General features: G+C 42.9%; 1 non-coding gene and 1 pseudogene across 1 annotated transcript; one reads left to right on the forward strand and one right to left on the reverse strand.

Annotated features, from left to right (window-relative positions):
• The first annotated feature begins 488 nt into the window (after positions 1–488).
• LOC115164080 (ectonucleoside triphosphate diphosphohydrolase 2-like) lies at positions 489–14,818 on the forward strand (annotated as a pseudogene).
• LOC115165212 (U6 spliceosomal RNA) lies at positions 8,110–8,216 on the reverse strand. Its single transcript, XR_003870109.1, has one exon. It is a non-coding gene; the product is annotated as a U6 spliceosomal RNA (small nuclear RNA).
• Positions 14,819–18,025: the final 3,207 nt, after the last annotated feature.

Genomic DNA, 18,025 nt, shown 5'->3' on the forward strand with positions numbered 1-18,025 from the left:
ATAGCTGACTGACAATCTGCATGAATTGCAAAATATAATGAGTGTCAACCACTGAAGGAACTGGTCTTGTGGATAAGAACATTCATGGGGAACATGACGCATTTTGCTGGTCTTTAGGACATGTAGCGTTTTAGTTTATCATTATGGTTGTGTCGTTGTACACTTGACATAAAACCTGTTTTAATTAGCATTCTCATTTAATACATATTCCTCACCCTCTGTGAATATCCAAATCATAATTATATTCGTTCCCCATTAGGACTTTCATCCTACTAAACACTGTTATTCAGTCCAAGAGTCTATTCTCCTGAGGAAGTTAAGGTACCATCCCTGGTATAGAGTCAATAGGCGATAGAAAACGGACCGATTGTCACCACTGGGTGTCCATCGACAAGAAAACAAACTCCTCCTGTAATCAGGTCAGGTGTTGAAAGGCCAATATATCTGGCCAAACCCACATCTGCACTCTCTCCCACACAAACCTTTCACTTCACTCGTGCATGGGTTCGCATGTTAATCTTATGCATGTTAATCTTATGATTGCTGGCATAAGAAACTGATTCGGTCTCTGTCAGAAGAAGCAACCTCATCAGTACCCGATAAGACCAAGTCATAGCCCCGGCCGTGGTTATCATGCTAATGGGAATAACAGGGATTAATTATACTGGTCGTCGTCCCGATTGAAGACATGAGGGAAACTCCACAATTCATGGTAATAACGTTCTTTACATATTCTCAGATTTACTGGGGAAAAATGAAAGTATACTTATTAAATTTGCATACACCTGTCGATGAGTGGCTGTAGCCAATTATTTCACGACATAGCCTGGATAAAACGAGCGCAATAACGTTAGGTTTCTATCAGAGGTCCATCCACCAATTTGCTGTTCCTCAAAATGTAATCCCTGTTTTTGAAATCCACAGTTTGATTTGAATGTTAATGTTGCTTTCCCTCATAACACAAAGGAGCAGGTGGAACTTCTAAAGTGGTGATGATATGCATTGCCGTACATTTCAGAGTTGTGCATCACAATTGCAATTCTTACCCAAGCTATTGTTAGTCATATTTTTGCAGCACAGAGTCTCAATGTAATACTTATTTTGTGGCCCATTTAGTAGAATACGATTCATTCAGGAAAACTGTGGAAACAATGCTCTCTAAGGCTCCCAGACCGGTTATGTATATTCCCCATTACAGAGGCAATACAACGAACCACAAATACAGAGGGCCTACAATAATACGTTTACTATGAATGTGTACAATGTGGAGTTGGAAAGTCATTTCAAATTTACATTTAACAAGTATTTATACATGAAGACATGTCAGAGACAGATAGTGAAACAGCGTTTCAGGCAATTTAACAATGCCCCTGAGCCCATGTGTTTGATTCCATTCGCTCTGTTCCAGCCATAATTATGAGCCGTCCTCCCCTGGGAAAGGGGGATACCTAGTCAGTTGTCCAACTGAATGTATTGTTGGGTCGCGTCAATTCAATCTGGTATTGGAATAAAACAGTTAACACAGAGTAACTTCTGATTTCTTTGTACTTTAATTAATGCAAATACATTTATGGTAAATATGATGTTCGTATATACGGGCTCACTGTGTCACCACGCAGGGCAGACAGAGAACTGAAATGACATAAGTTCTTCCTTAAATACTTCTTGACAGACGTAGTTCCCTCTCCTTGAGGGCCTGTCATAGTAGAGGCTTGGGTGTGGTTTAGACTTACTCCAGCCTATCGTTGGCGTGCAGGCTGGTCCCAGCCTCTAGACGCATCTTTGTTGCCAAGCATAGTTGTCTTCTAGCTTATCTTCATGTGTGTACCCGAGAGTCAGACACCCAAGGACAGTGCCTGTTCTTATGCCACAGCCATTCTCCCCTCTATCATTTCCTCACATACACCTGTCCTTGAGCGGCCCCACAACCAGGCATTGTGTGTGTGTGTCACGAGTCTACTCAGCCTATACTACTAGCCAGCAACCCTCCAGTTAGTCATGTCTATTATATGTCGCTCAATCTATGTTAATGCAATATAAACCTCTTATGTTTAGCATTAGTATTCGTAAGTTATGCACCACAACACATTTTATTATATAGGTTTAAATAGTTGTATTATATTGGTTATGCAAACAAATAGTTGGTCAAACCCTAACAGTATTCATGAGTGTTCCGCAGTTAACACAACCCTTCTGCATCAGAGAGGTGCGGGGGGCTGCCTTAATCGACATCCATGTCTTTGGCGCCCGGGAAACAACCACATATTTTCACCTTGTCAGCTCGGGGATTCGATCCAGCAACCTTCCGTTTTACTGGCCCAACGCTCTAACTAGGTTACCTGGTGCCCAGTGGTCGTTATTTACCGACTGCCTCAGACCGCTCGTAGAACAGCTAAGTGCGTAGTTAGATGTGTTTTTCCGCAACTGCATCACTTTATACAAAGACGATCTCCGCTAAACATAGTCAATATGTTAATCTGTCTCTCTGTGATCAAAGATCATTTCACAACGAAGTTGACTATAAATACCATTTTGACAATGTATTTCCAATTTTTACAAAAAAGCGTTCCAATCTTTACAAACAAGCGAAGGATAAAAATATGCTTCAAATGAAAAACCTAGATGACTGCATTAAAAGATAAATAGCCTACAGTATAGGCTACATAGGCCTATATAATTCAATAATATTTAAATTAATTTGATGTTCATTCAATATATATCATGAAATATATTGAATGAAGTGTAACTACATGTGCGCATTCTTGATTTAGTGCATTCTTATATCGCAAGCATTACAATAAGCCGCCTTAATATTTGCAGCCATAGGTGATATCTTTCTAGGAGCTGATCTGTCATCAGTATTGTGTAATAATTATAATGTTAATGTTGTGTATTGGGGCTGGGCCGCAGAGCATCATGGGAGTTATGTATATTGAGAACCGAGAACATACAGAACGGTTTAATATTTTCTTCTTGAAAATGACATTGATGAGGACAACATTTTGCATAATTTCTGTTTGTGTAATGGGTCTTTAGACATTTAATTTAGTACGCAGCCTGCTACTGCCAGGCAGGCCAGGTAATAAGAGTATGGGGATATTGTGGAAATACGTTTAGGACACTTTTCACCAAAACCACTAGTTATTGCTATGTGTTCCACAGAAAAAAATCAGCAAGAGGGAGAATCAGTGACAATGTTTGCTGCTGCATTAAAGATGCCATTGAAGTCAGTGTGTCCATGGAACTAGCTGCTAAAGAGGCTCAGCAGTTGAGTTCATCAGGAAAAGTGCAACTGAAAATCAGAGACAGGGAAATCAGGGCACACGTTTCCGCAGTGGCAAAGTGGGACATCAGGCATCTCTGCATGCTGGTGTAAGGACATGGATTGCCGAGCCTGTGGTCAAAAGGCCCACATTTAGCGAGCTTGCGGAAACAAAAAGAGCTCAGAGAAAATGTCAGACTGAAACAAGAGACATTCCAAGGAAATAAAACATAGATGTTTACACTGTTGAGCAGGAGAACACTGAGGTGAGTGACTCGTAAAACGAGGAAGTCAAACTGAATATATTGACTTTTGCTAGGGGGCCGCACAGCTACTATGTCTCACCCTTGCTAGATGGGCATCCGGCGTGTATGGAGATTGACACGGGGGCAGCTGTATCTCTTGCGTCAGACACAGTCTACAAAAAGACACTGAAACACCTTCCACTTCAACCAACACACATTGCGTTAGACTTACACAGGTGAATCTTTCGCTGTGAAAGGCATCACGGAGGTCACGGTTCAGTTAAACTGACAAATTGAAAAGCTGCCACTATGTGGTAAAAAGGCCTACCTGCCATTTTAAGGAAGCATAGATATGTTTTTAATGAAGAGCTGGGTAGCATGAAAAACATTACAGTGAAGCTTAGCTTTAAGCCAGACAGCAAACCAAAGTTTCTGAAAGTACCTTATGCTATTAGACCAAAAGTCAAGGCTGACTTGGATGCTTTAGTCAAGAACAAAGCACTGGAGCCAGTCAGCGTGAATGGGAGACACCCATCAGACCAGTTCTTAAGAAGGATGGTGGAATCAGGATGTGGAGACTTTGAAGCCACATTTAACACGTGTTGTCCATTGAGCAGTATCCACTACCACACATCGATTACCTTTTTTGCAGGCTTAGCTGGGGTTCAAAAGTTCAGCAAAATCGACCTCTGCCAAGCCTACTTGCAGATGCACGTGGCTGAAAAGTAAAAGTAGCTGCTGGCCATTGTGACATACAAGGGGCTCTTCAGGTACTTTTGTGTACCGTTTGGAATAACAAGTGCCCCAGTGCTGTTTTAGAGGGTGATGGACCAGATGTTGATTGCCAGGATTATATTGCTACCTGGATGACATCCTTGTTGTCCTGGAAAGGATGAAGAGGACCATCTTCAGAACTTGGATGCGACCTTACAGAGATTGAAGAACTATAGACTGCGAGTTCGTAAGAACAAATGTGCATTCTTCCAATCATCGGTTGAATACCTTGGACACGTCATCGACAGGGCTTCACAAGGCTCCACCCAAGGTCAAGGCAATCTTAAATGCCCCAGCTCCTCAGAACATCAACTACGTTCTTTCCTGAGGCTATGGACGATTTATTCTGAGTTTAGAAACGAAGCTCAAGCTGCTGCATCAGTTGCTTTGTCAAGACAACATGGAAATGGACTCCATAATGTGTGTAAGCATTCGTGAAAACCAAGGAAACACTCCTGAGGCATTGACGCACTTCGACAGGTCATTGCCCATCCAACTAGCTTGGTCCGCATACTGGAATTCTGTCACTTGTTGCACGCAGCTACGACATCAAGTACTGCAAATCAGAACTGCACTGCAACACAGATGGACTTTCCAGGTTACCACTACCTGTGGTCAAACCAGAGTCACACTAAGTGGACATCTTCTACTTCAGATAAGTGGAAAACGCACCAGTCACCGACACAATCGCGGAGAAACACCAGAAACGACTTGTCAGTACTGAGCTGTCAGTTCAGTCCGGTTGTCTGCTGTGAGGGAGGAGAGTTATTATTCCGCCTTGGCTGAGGAAACCTGTGTTGCAACTGCTACACTAGGGTCATTGTGGAATGGTTTGCATGAAGAAAATCGCACAAAGCTAGTTCTTGTGGCCTGGATTGGATGGAAGCATTGAGGAGGAGGTGAAAACATGTTCCTCATGTCAGAAGGCTTGCAACGTACCTCAACTTGCACCTCTTCATCTGTGGGTTTGTCCGGAGGAGGCGTGGCAACGTATACACGCCAACTTCGCAGGTCAATTTGAAGACAGAATGTTTCTCGTGGTAGACCATCGAGAAGCTTGGCGAAGTGTTTAGTCGGTTTGGGTCGCCACTCCAACTCGTTAGCTTCAACGGACTGCAGCTAGTGTCCCAAGAAATTGCCATTTTCCTACAAGTGTAAGCCGTACAGTACATCAGGTCCGCTCCGTATCATCCATCTACCAACGGGCTGGTGGAGAGGGTCATACAGACCATGAAACATGCCTACACCTGTGTCAATGCCACAGTCTAGAGACTTTTTTGTTGATAGTCAGGTTGATTGCCGTTACCCTACGAGAGATAAGTGATGTTTGAACTTGTAGAACAGACTCTCCCAACAGTTCATGTAGCAGGGGAAGAGTTGTTGTGCCGCAGAGCATCATGGGAGTTGTGTATGTTGAGACCGAGTACGTTCCAGATAAATGGTTGAACTGATTCCCATCTCATCATTATTGAATTGTTATGTCTCGTGAAACCCACGAGACATAACAGTTAAGATTTGAATGGAAAAAGCTGATCCGAGAGCAACACTGCCTTTCTTTCGATCCTGTCAGTACTGACACTATGCCTCAACAACGCACTTAGCGAATGTCTCTCTAAAGGCACTATCCACTCACCATAAATATCCACTCCCCATAGAAAAGGTGCATCGTTAAAACACTCATAAGTCTAAGTTCCCTTTCAGTCAATCAATTTCGGTAAAACATAATATAGGGAGTCGCACTCTCGCAACTTTGGTTGTAGATATATACAATCAGCCCGACAAGGCCAATTATAATCTGCTCCTCGCAGGAAGTCCTGCCTTCCACAGGTGATAAGCGTGAGGCTCGGATTCAATCCGAGCCTCGGTGTGAACTGGAACGGTTCACACTACTAAAACAAATGATTGGAAACCGAGACTGTCTTACCTTGCACAAACTAAACTGTCCCATAGTGGTAGAGCGTGCTCAACCCCTGGACATTGTGTGCTGAAGTTTGTACTTGTTCTCATATGTTTTCTAATCACAAACAATGAGTTATTCTTCAATTTGCTGATGAGTAAGATGGCTAAGAAAACGACAGACAACAATAATACATTTTTTTGTGATTGGTGTATATTCAATAGTTTTATTATACTTTTTAAAATATAGATGTTCCAAAGGCATGCATCAGCGTCTGATATGCGGCTTCTAGCCTATGTATTGAGGCCTGGAGATTCTATATGTGTTTATGTTAATTAATGGTAAATTATCGTGAGACTGGCATCCTTTTGCATGATAATAACCGGCTGCCAAAATGTCATGACCACTACAGCCCTAGGTACAACACATGTTTGGCCCTGCACTTTGTCAGGTGTGATTGTATATCCTTCAACTGAAGTTGCGAGAGTGCAATTCCCCATAGTATGTTGTACCTCGTTTCCCTCCTTCAGGGAACAGTAGTTATAGTCATTGTTCCCTCTAAGCTGTGCGCAGTAGCCCTGAGACTGCCACCGTGTAGAAATATCTGCCCACAGAGAGAAGCACCAGATTGAACTTTACTCAACTTTCTAGAGCAGTGGTCACCAACTGGTCGATCTCCATTTTTTTTTTTTATTAGTCTCGGGCCGTTGGCAGTAGGTGCATCCGATTCAGCTGCCCTGTGCGCTGGGTAGGCAAACTGTTTCCATTTTGAACCATTTCATGTGTCTGAAGGTACAAACTCTGCCTTCCCGGCCGGCCCAGAGAGCAAATCAAGTGCACTAAAGGCCTACCTCTGGCCAATGGGATGGCTCAGATTACCATGTCCGCAGTAACGTAGCAGGCATAAAAGAAAGCTACAGCAAAGTTGATACTGTGAGATTTAAAAAAAAATTAAACCACGACTAGAGACTGTCAACGAATACAGCAAAGAGCTTCTGTTTTTATGTGTGAGTTCATGTTTAACTTCTTACTCAGCACTGTGAACACTTTGTATTCAACACTTTTATAAGCCAAAGCCATAAAATGCTAATTCTTCCTATTTCCACTGAGCGCTAAAACAAGCACTGCAGCAGTAATGAATGAGTTGGAAAGTGTATCTACTATAGGCTTGCATTGTTATAGTTAGCGGCTTGGGTCTTTTTTAATATCAAGGAATATTTCACTTTCTCTGTTCATAGGATTAACAACATGAGGCAGAAATAATGCTGTGCAACTCGAGTTTCGCCATCAGCTGGACGACAGGGTCCCTTTTTGATCAGTTTTAGTAGAGGGAAGGGAGAGAGGGATGTTGAGAGGCGGACCCTCAGTCTGCTGCTCTCTCCCCCGCTGCGCCTCTCGACATCCCACCGCTGAGACTGACCATCAGATGCAGGCACCATAAGCCCAGTAAAATCAGTCAATTACTAAAATACACTGCTCAAAAAAATAAAGGGAACACTTAAACAACACAATGTAACTCCAAGTCAATCACACTTCTGTGAAATCAAACCGTCCACTTAGGAAGCAACACTGATTGACAATAAATTTCACATGCTGTTGTGCAAATGGAATAGACAACAGGTGGAAATTATAGGCAATTAGCAAGACACCCCCAATAAAGGAGTGGTTCTGCAGGTGGGGACCACAGACCACTTCTCAGTTCCTATGCTTCCTGGCTGATGTTTGGTCACTTTTGAATGCTGGCGGTGCTTTCACTCTAGTGATTTACATTTACATTTTAGTCATTTAGCAGACGCTCTTATCCAGAGCGACTTACAGTAGTGAATGCATACATTTCATACATTTTTTTCCGTATTGGTCCCCCGTGGGAATCGAACCCACAACCCTGGTGTTGCAAACACCATGCTCTACCAACTGAGCCACACGGGACCTAAAATAAGGAGCGCTTCACGGATTTGCGTGTCATCCTTTCGCAGGGGCCATGCTAATCTTCTCTGTATCGATCCAATTTTAGTATATGTGCTGCCAAAGCAAGCACGTTGGCAGTTGGCTAGTGGTAGCATGAGACGGAGTCTACAACCCACACAAGTGACTCAGGTAGTGCAGCTCATCCAGGATGGCACATCAATGCGAGCTGTGGCAAGAAGGTTTGCTGTGTCTGTCAGCGTAGTGTCCAGAGCATGGAGGCGCTACCAGGAGACAGGCCAGTACATCAGGAGACGTGGAGGAGGCCGTAGGAGGGCAACAACCCAGCAGCAGGACCGCTACCTCCGCCTTTGCAAGGAGGAGCAGGAGAAGCACTGCCAGAGCCCTGCAAAATGACCTCCAGCAGGCCACAAATGTGCATGTGTCTGCTCAAACGGTCAGAAACAGACTCCATGAGGGTGGTATGAGGGCCTGACGTCCACAGGTGGGGGTTGTGCTTACAGCCCAACACCGTGCAGGACGTTTGGCATTTGCCAGAGAACACCAAGATGGGCAAATTCGCCACTGGCGCCCTGTGCTCTTCACAGATGAAAGCAGGTTCACACTGAGCACGTGACAGAGTCTGGAGCCGCCGTGGAGAACGTTCTGCTGCCTGCAACATCCTCCAGCATGACCGGTTTGGTGGTGGGTCAGTCATGGTGTGGGGTGGCATTTCTTTGGGGGGCCGCACATCCCTCCGTGTGCTCGCCAGAGGTAGCCTGACTGACCTTAGGTACCGAGATGAGATCCTCAGACCCCTTGTGAGACCATATGCTGGTGCGGTTGGCCCTGAGTTCCTCCTAATGCAAGACAATGCTAGACCTCTTGTGGCTGGAGTGTGTCAGCAGTTCCTGCAAGAGGAAGGCATTGATGCTATGGACTGGCCCGCCCGTTCCCCAGACCTGAATCCAATTGAGCACATCTGGGACATCATGTCTCGCTCCATCCACAAACGCCACGTTGCACCACAAACTGTCCAGGAGTTGGCGGATGCTTTAGTCCAGGTCTGGGAGGAGATCCCTCAGGAGACCATCCGCCACCTCATCAGGAGCATGCCCAGGCATTGTAGGGAGGTCATACAGGCACGTGGAGGCCACACACACTACTGAGCCTCATTTTGACTTGTTTTAAGGACATTACATCAAAGTTGGATCAGCCTGTAGTGTGGTTTTCCACTTTAATTTTGAGTGTGACTCCAAATCCAGACCTCCATGGGTTGATAAATTGGATTTCCATTGATTATTTTTGTGTGATTTTGTTGTCAGCACATTCAACTATGTAAAGAAAAAAGTATTTAATAAGATTATTTCTTTCATTCAGATATAGGATGTGTTGTTTAAGTGTTCCCTTTATTTTTTTGAGCAGTATATTAATACTCTTAGTAAAAGTATTTATCTTCAACATGCAATCTGTAGATTCTATTCAATTAGATGGATTCAAATTGTACATTAAACATAGCATAGTTGAAAGATATGTGTTGCGTAGAAACACGAAGTGGGTGGCCAGCAGAGATAGATGGGATGGGCTGAGGGAAGCTGAGGGGTGGTATGTGGAATTGGAGACAAGTGGGAGTGGAGGTGCTGTGTGAGAAAGAGAATGATGGTCAAAACATAAAGGGGGGAAAAAAGTCAAAATAAAACATAATAAAAGTACATTTGAATGACACTAAGTGGCAGTGTTTTTACAACTAATGCCGGTTTGCCTGAGGCTGATGCCGTGCAGGTGTTTGTACATATGCATATACACACACTCTCATTCAAATAAACGCATACAAGAACACACACATACATGTAATAGTGCCAGACATGCACAAACATATACAGTTGGCATTGCTGTTATGATTTCAGTTGTCCTTGATGTCCTTTGTTTTAAATGTATTATTATATATAATTGCATTGTTGTTTGCTGTTTTCTTCTGTCTTTTCCTTTTTTCTCTTTAGTTCATTCTCTTGGTTGTTGGTGCATTGGGGGGTCCTGGGGTGTGGAATGGAATAACATTTTATTACATTTTTTCTTACGGGGGGGACTGTGGGAGGGGTCTCGATTGGTTGAGGGACAGGTATTGGGGAACTGTGGGGGGATCTTGGAGGGTTCGGGTTTCACAAGATTGTGATCATGAAAAAGGAAACTAGGACATATATTTTATATCACTTTCATGCACACGCACCCTCACACATAAGGATGGCTCTGTTGAGGAAAGACTGATACATGCTTGAGTGTCTTGATGCTGTATTGTTTGTCCTTCATGTTCTAATACTTTAATGTTACCCCTTGTGTTTTTTGTAATTAAAAATAAGCAGTGCCTCACAAGTAATACAACAACGGATGGCCCGAACAACAATGTATTGGCAGGGCAGGTCAAGCAAAGCTAATATGCGGTGATAATGTATTGGGCTTATAGCACGGACCTCATTGCTACAGTACTGTTTGTAATTGGTTAATGTTGCAAAGGCTAACGTTTTTTAAGTCATGTTAAAAAAACAAATCTGAGTGATAGATCTCGGCTAGCATTTTGACTCAGAAAATGTTGGTGACCACTGCTCTAGAGTTTTCCATGTTAACACTATCAACAGTCATGAGTAGATGCGCTTGTTTTGAGATGAAACGAGAGCTTCATGTAGCCACGTGCACATTTAGTTCATATCTTTTACAAGTTAGTGAGTTATTAACCCAGTTATAGATCATTTGTTGTCAGCAAAAGGGGAGTGATTGCTTCCTACAAGAGCACAAAACATGTATGTTTCTAGACACCTTTGAAAAGAGTCAGGTAAAAAGCTTTTTAAAGGGGCAGTGTTGTATTTTGAGACGGGCTTGAATAAGCTAAGTAGCCAGTCGGCAGAGGGTAGCATAATTTGTCTGATTCTCTAATAATGCATTTTATTTTGTAGTGGTTTCTGGCATCAAACACCACAACAGCATTTGTCACCACCTTGTCTGAAGCGCAAGTGGATTAACAGGGTAATGTCAAGCCCTGCATGTTTTGTCTTCAAAGTCTCATGGAAAGCAGGCCTACATTGAACACTACACATTGGCTGCTACTGTAGGTTGAATGATAGAACAGCTATTTCCATGTTTAAATTTTATCGGATGCATTTTCTTCATTGTTTTTGATGGTACAGTAGGCCTACATTATGATCAAATGGCCACTGTTAAAACTAACTTAAAGCAAGTACAGCCTGAGTGTTCAAACGCATGCTGGAATTTCCAAAGTTCAAGTTTGCGCTCAGCAGACCTGAAATTTGCTTAGTGTTGGAAAAGATTTGAGGGAACATTGGTTAGCGATGGAATTTAACTTTGACTATCAGGAAACCGGGCCCTGCTGTGCCTTTAACATGCAGTATCCTGCCTAATAAACCCAACCTCAGAGCACTAACCAGAAAGCCTTTTTAAACCAAGCCCAACCTGAAAGGAAACTGCCTTGTTGGTTAAGGCCTTGTAAGGACTACACCGGTTGTATTCGGCGCATGTGACAATTTTATTATTTTGTCTTTCAAATAAAAAGGGCAAGAACAAAAGACGAACATAAAGCCACGCCTATCTTACTCAGCTCATTTTCTAATTGTCCCTTATGGTTACTGTTACGTTCCCAGAAGACAAACTCAAAATGTCAGAGGGAACTATCAAAGAAAATCACTGACAACCAATCATAATAGAAAAGGGTTCAACAGGAGTTAAAGGCACCCATGAGGGTGCCCCCTGAAAGTTGGCAAAGCTACTAGTAAGGGGTTCTAAAAGACACCCACTAGGTTTGCCTCCAAAAAGACAAACTACAAGAAAAACCCTCAAGAACTTAAGCTAGAGAGTAAAAATAATATTGAGCAAAACAAACTGGGGGAACACCAAACCTCAGGCTTCTTTCAAACTTAAATGGGTTGAGCTCAAACTCACACCTCAACTGACAAATGTAGATCTCCCCAACATCTCACAAGCACCACTGGAGCACTGGACCAGCCACTCCTAAATAGCACCTGGGCAAACACAGGTGAAACACCTTCCCACTAATGAGATGGCAACCAGCACAGGTGTAACACATAATGACTGATGAGGTGACACCAATCTGTGCGCCCTACGTGCTGAAATGCTATACGTGCTAAAAGTCCAACCTCAAAACATAATTGAAAAAACCAAAACCTGTAACAGTCTTTCTTTCCTCATCAAAGTAACGTTGAATTCTCTTTTGTTGCCATACTGTATTAACTAGAAAAACATTTTGAAGGATCAGATATTGGTCAGTGATAGTTTGTTTTGAGAATCTTTCACTGTGCAGGGTAATTAACACAACACAAAATAAAGCACTGAAATGTCAATGTGTAAGATACCCAATAAATAAAAAAAGGTAGTGTTGCCTAGTATTGTCAGGTAAATTCTATAACATGTAGCACCTTTCTATTCTGCCTGTATTTCTGACTTTTCCAACTGTTTTCTCTCTGTTTCAGTATGGAGTAGTCCTTGATGCAGGCTCGTCCCATACTACCATGTACATCTACAAGTGGCCGGCTGATAAACAAAATGGCACTGGCATTGTCACTCAGCACAGTGAGTGTCATGTTAAGGGTAAGAGGGCATAGCCAAATCAACCCCTACCGCTACAGTACCTCAGGCACTTCGGTAGAACTGAAGCGATTGGATATGATATAATGTCACACACTAATCCACCTTGCCTATTCCAGGGAAAGGTGGAGCTATTATCCTATTTCTCATACCTTTCCACTTCTTCAGTGTCTGAGTGTTCTAGAAACACCCTAAACTCTCACTTCCATTTCCGTTGTTTCCGTTGTTTTACAGAAGAGAACTGTCTGTTCCCCTCAAGAATGACCGGTCAGAGATTAGTATTACAGAAGTGTTTTTCCACAGTTGTGTTATTGACTGTACGTTTGTTGATCCCATGTGTAACTCTGTGTTGTTTTTTGTCGCACTGCTTTGCTTTATCTTGGCCAGGTCGCAGTTGTAAATGAGAACTTATCATCTGGCCTACCTGGTTAAATAAAGGTGAAATAAAAATTAAATAAACTGTTATGTTTTGCGTAATTGGGATTCTTAACTGAGTATTCAGGTTCCTTTTCTATTGCCGTGTACGCCGTATGCCCTCTCCAGTTCTTCCTCTATTTCATAAGTTTAGCTTCAGTTGGGCAAGTAATCATAGAAAAACTCCTGAAATTGTATTGGATCCATTCAGATACAGTAAGTTGACATTTCTTGCTGACATGAAAGAAAAGGTCATGCACAAGTCAAAATTTACAGAAATCACATATACATTTGGGGGTATTGATATTCTGATGAATATTGTATTCTATTGTATTTTATTGAATGTCTACCTACTCAGGAGGAGGGATATCCAGCTATGCAGGGGAACGAGGGGGTGCAGGGAGCAGTCTGGAACCCTGTCTGGAACAGGCTTTGCAGGACATCCCCAAATCCAGACACCGCCTCACTCCTGTGTATCTGGGAGCCACGGCGGGAATGACGCTACTGAAGTGAGTGGAGATGCACAAAATAACATTTAGATGTAGTTTCAGATCAGATGCACAGGATAATAGTTAATGGGTTATGTGAGTTACCACATTAGAATGGCATTACAATATGTTGGCTAATGACAACATTTGTATAATTTTTTTTGTCTAATTCTGTCCCCTCTTTTCTCTCTTTCCCACAGTATATCCAACTCCACCAAGTCAGAGCAGATACTGAAGGACGTAGGCAGCAAATTGCGTACTTATCCTTTTGACTTCAGAGCGGCGACCATCTTGAGTGGACAGGAGGAGGGGGCATATGGCTGGGTCACTGTCAACTACCTGTTAGAGAACTTTATCAAGGTGAAGTTTTCACAGTTTCAGAACCTGTATCAGAGCTATTCAAGAACACTGAGGAATGAATGTTAAGCAGTGTTGGCCATGTTGAAGAATGATGAATTAGAAACATTGGTTTGTTTTCATTGTTTCTCAAGACAAACTTGCGCCCTTGTCATTTCCTTCTCATTCTTTCTTTTGTCACTTAGTACGGCTTTGTGGGGCGTTGACTTAGTCCTGGCAGAGATACAGTGGGTGCTCTGGACTTCGGAGGCGCCTCCACTCAGATTACCTTTGAGACCGCAGTGCTACGGCAGGGATGAGGTCTTACGCAGACTGCTGGCTCACTTGGTCAAGGTAACTAACGTTCTCTTAAAACACAGTAGTATTACAAATGCAGAATGATTGAGTACATCACAAACCAAAGTGCATAGTAATGCTAAAACAACAGAACAATGTTAGGCTAAAATAGAGCATAATGTATAGGCACTCATCATCACGATATGACTACAGAGCTATGTCTTTAGTCTGCTCTGTCTCTCAGACTCAAGGTGCTGGGCCCCATATATCACATCCCTGCTATCCAGCAGGTTTCAATGTCTCCATGAAGCTGGACAAGGTGTTTGACTCCCCATGCACAGCAGACCAAAGGCCCTCTCCCTACAGCCCCCAGGTCTTCCTGACAGTCATGGGCACTGGGAATTACCAGCAGTGCCTTGGCAATATGTCCAAGCTCTTCTCCTTCGACAGGTGCTCTTTCTCCAAGTGCTCCTTTGATGGAGTCTTTCAGCCCAACGTCAGCGGCAGCTTCATAGTGAGGAGGATCCCCTTGCAGGGATTACACTTTAAGATCAATCACGGGTTCAATCTATGGTTCACTGTTTCTTAGAATTGATTCCATTTTTAATTCAAATATACATAATATCCTAATATTTTGTGACATACTTTGGTTCAAGCTATTTAACAATCAGATTAATTTCTTTTCAGAAATTCTGTCAGAATAATAAGCTATTTTTTCATTTTCATTCATAGGCTTGTTCACTGTAAGCCAAAGCATGTAGACAAACAGCCCACAGTGGCCTCATGAGATTTATGAGACAAGATAATTGTCTGTTTATTGCTCCAATGTCAAGGGGCAGATTGAGCAATCTCTTGTATCCTCTTATATCAGCTTGCTTGCACTGTGGTGGAAGGGATGGAAATATTTGAAGTGTGCCAAAGTGCCAATTTTAGGCAGTGCTGTGGGGATATTTAAATATCGAACAAAAGCTGGTCTTAGCGGTAGGGCAGTTGTCTATGGCATGGATTTCACCAGCGGAGGTGCACAGTATCCTAATCAATAGAAAAGCACATCACCAATGTTAAATGAAAATATCACTTTTGGGAGCAGCAAAACAGTCAACCCCTTGTTTCATTATATTGGTTCATATTTACGTCCAGCTCCTGTGAAAGGTGTAGACGTGTGATCATATTTACGTCCAGCTCCTGTGAAAGGTGTAGACGTGTGATCATATTTACGTCCAGCTCCTGTGAAAGGTGTAGACGTGTGATCATATTTACGTCCAGCTCCTGTGAAAGGTGTAGACGTGTGATCATATTTACGTCCAGCTCCTGTGAAAGGTGTAGACGTGTGATCATATTTACGTCCAGCTCCTGTGAAAGGTGTAGACGTGTGATCATATTTACGTCCAGCTCCTGTGAAAGGTGTAGACGTGTGATGCCCATGGAATGAAAGATGTCAAGCCTATTTAGAAACATCAAGTTGTTAAAAAGGATTTTTGTTTCTCGTTTATCATTTTGTTAAAAAATGATCTTCCAGTGTCCTCTGTTGAATTATGTTCGCTGTCCGTGGTACTGAATCTGCTATTGTATTGATATTTGCCAAGTCTCGTAAACCCGACCCTAGGTGGACGGATACATTGTGGGAGGCAACCTGTCTGCCTATAGGGAGACCAATATTTGACTTTGTTTGCCACGTATAGAATTGTAAAGGTAAAGTCACCATACAGACCATATCAACAGCGAAGGTAGGCTAATCTTATTACGTTTGGTGGGCAATGTCTATTGCTCAGATATGCAATGTAATTTAGGCTATAGGCTACCGAAATTCAAATACAATATTCTCATGTTGAAGCCAATAACTGTTTTTAAAAAGGCATATGAAAAACTGGATACATAAACATTTGTTATAACTAGGACTATTATAGAGTTACTGCATGCTATTTAATAAAATAGTAGGCCTATTTTCAATGGATAGGACAAACATCCATGCTCTCCCGCCAGAGTTTATGACAACAGAACATCAAACAGCGTAAATACACAACTTGTGCAGTTGCAAACCGTAGTCTGGCTTTTTTATGGCGGTTTTGGAGCAGTGGCTTCTTCCTTGCGGAGAGGCATTTTAGGTTATGTCGATATAGGACTTGCTTTACTGTGGATATAGATACTTTTGTACCTGTTTCCTCCAGCATCTTCACAAGGTCCTTTGCTGTTGTTCTGGGATTGATTTGCACTTTTCGCACCAAAGTACGTTCATCTCTAGGAGACAGAACGCGTCTCCTTCCTGAGCGGTATGATGGCTGCCTGCGTGGTCCCATGGTGTTTATACTTGCGTACTATTGTTTGTACAGATGAACGTGGTACCTTCAGGCATTTGGAAGGTCTACAATTTTTTTCTGAGGTCTTGGCTGATTTTCTTTTCCCATGATGTCAAGCAAAAAGGCACTGAGTTTGAAGGTAGGCCTTGAAATACATCCACAGGTACACCTCCAATTGACTCAAATGTCGCTCTGGATAAGAGCGTCTGCTAAATGACTTAAATGGAAAATGGAAATGTAAATGATGTTAATTGGCCTATCAGAAACTTCTAAAGCCATGACATAGTTTTCTGGAATTTTCCAAGCTGTTTAAAGGTACAGGAAACTTATTGTATGTAAACTTCTGACCCACTGGAATTGTGATACAGTGAATTATAAGTGACATAATCGGTCTATCAACAATTGTTGGAAAAATGACTTGTGTCATGCACAAAGTAGATGTCCTAACGGACTTGCCAAAACTATGGTTTGTTAACAAGAAATTTGTGGAGTAGTTGAAAAACGAGTTTTAATGACTACAACCTAAGTGTGTGTAAACTTCCGACTTTAATTGTATGTGAGAATGCTATTCATTGACAACAGCTCAGCATTCAACACCATAGTGCCCTCAAAGCTCATCACTAAGCTAAGGACCCTGGGACTAAACATCTCCATCTGTAACTGGATCCTAGACTTCCTGACGGGCCGCCCCCAGGTGGTACGGTTAGGTAACAACACATCTGCCACGCTGATCCTCAACACGGGGGCCCCTCAGGGGTGTGTGCTCAGTCCCCTCCTGCAAGAACAACAACCTCTCCCTCAACGTGATCAAGACAAAGAAGATGATTGTGGACTACAGGAAAAGGAGGACTGAGCCCCCCCATCCTCATCGATAGGGCTGTAGTGGAGCAGGTTGAGAGCTTTAAGTTCCTTGGCGTCCACATCACCAACAAATTAACATGGTCCAAGCACACCAAGACAGTTGTGAAGAGGGCATGACAAAACCTATTCCCCCTCAGGAGACTGAAAAAATTTGGCATGGGTCCACAGATCCCCAAAAGGTTTTACAGCTGCACCATCGAGAGCATCCTGGCGGGTTGCATCACTGCCTGGTATGGCAACTGCTCGGCCTCCGGCCGCAAGGCACTACAGAGGGTAGTGCGTACAGCCCAGTACATCACCGGGACAAGCTTCCTACCATCCAGGACCTATATAATAGGTGATGTCAGAGGAAAGGCCCTAAAAATTGTCATAGACTCCAGCCACCCTAGTCATAGACTGTTCTCTCTGCTACCGCACGGCAAGCGGTACCGGAGCGCCAAGTCTAGGTCCAAGAGGCTTCTAAACAGCTTCTACCCCCAAGCCATAATACTCCTGAACAGCAAATCAAATGGCTACCCAGACTATTTGTATTGCCCCCCCCCCTTCTATGCTGCTGCTACTCTTATCTATGCATAGTCACTTTAATAACTCTACCTACATTTACATATTACCTCAATTACCTCAACACTGATGCCCCC

The sequence above is a fragment of the Salmo trutta genome, chromosome 27 (assembly GCF_901001165.1).
Source record: "Salmo trutta chromosome 27, fSalTru1.1, whole genome shotgun sequence".
NCBI classification, from domain to species: domain Eukaryota; kingdom Metazoa; phylum Chordata; class Actinopteri; order Salmoniformes; family Salmonidae; genus Salmo; species Salmo trutta.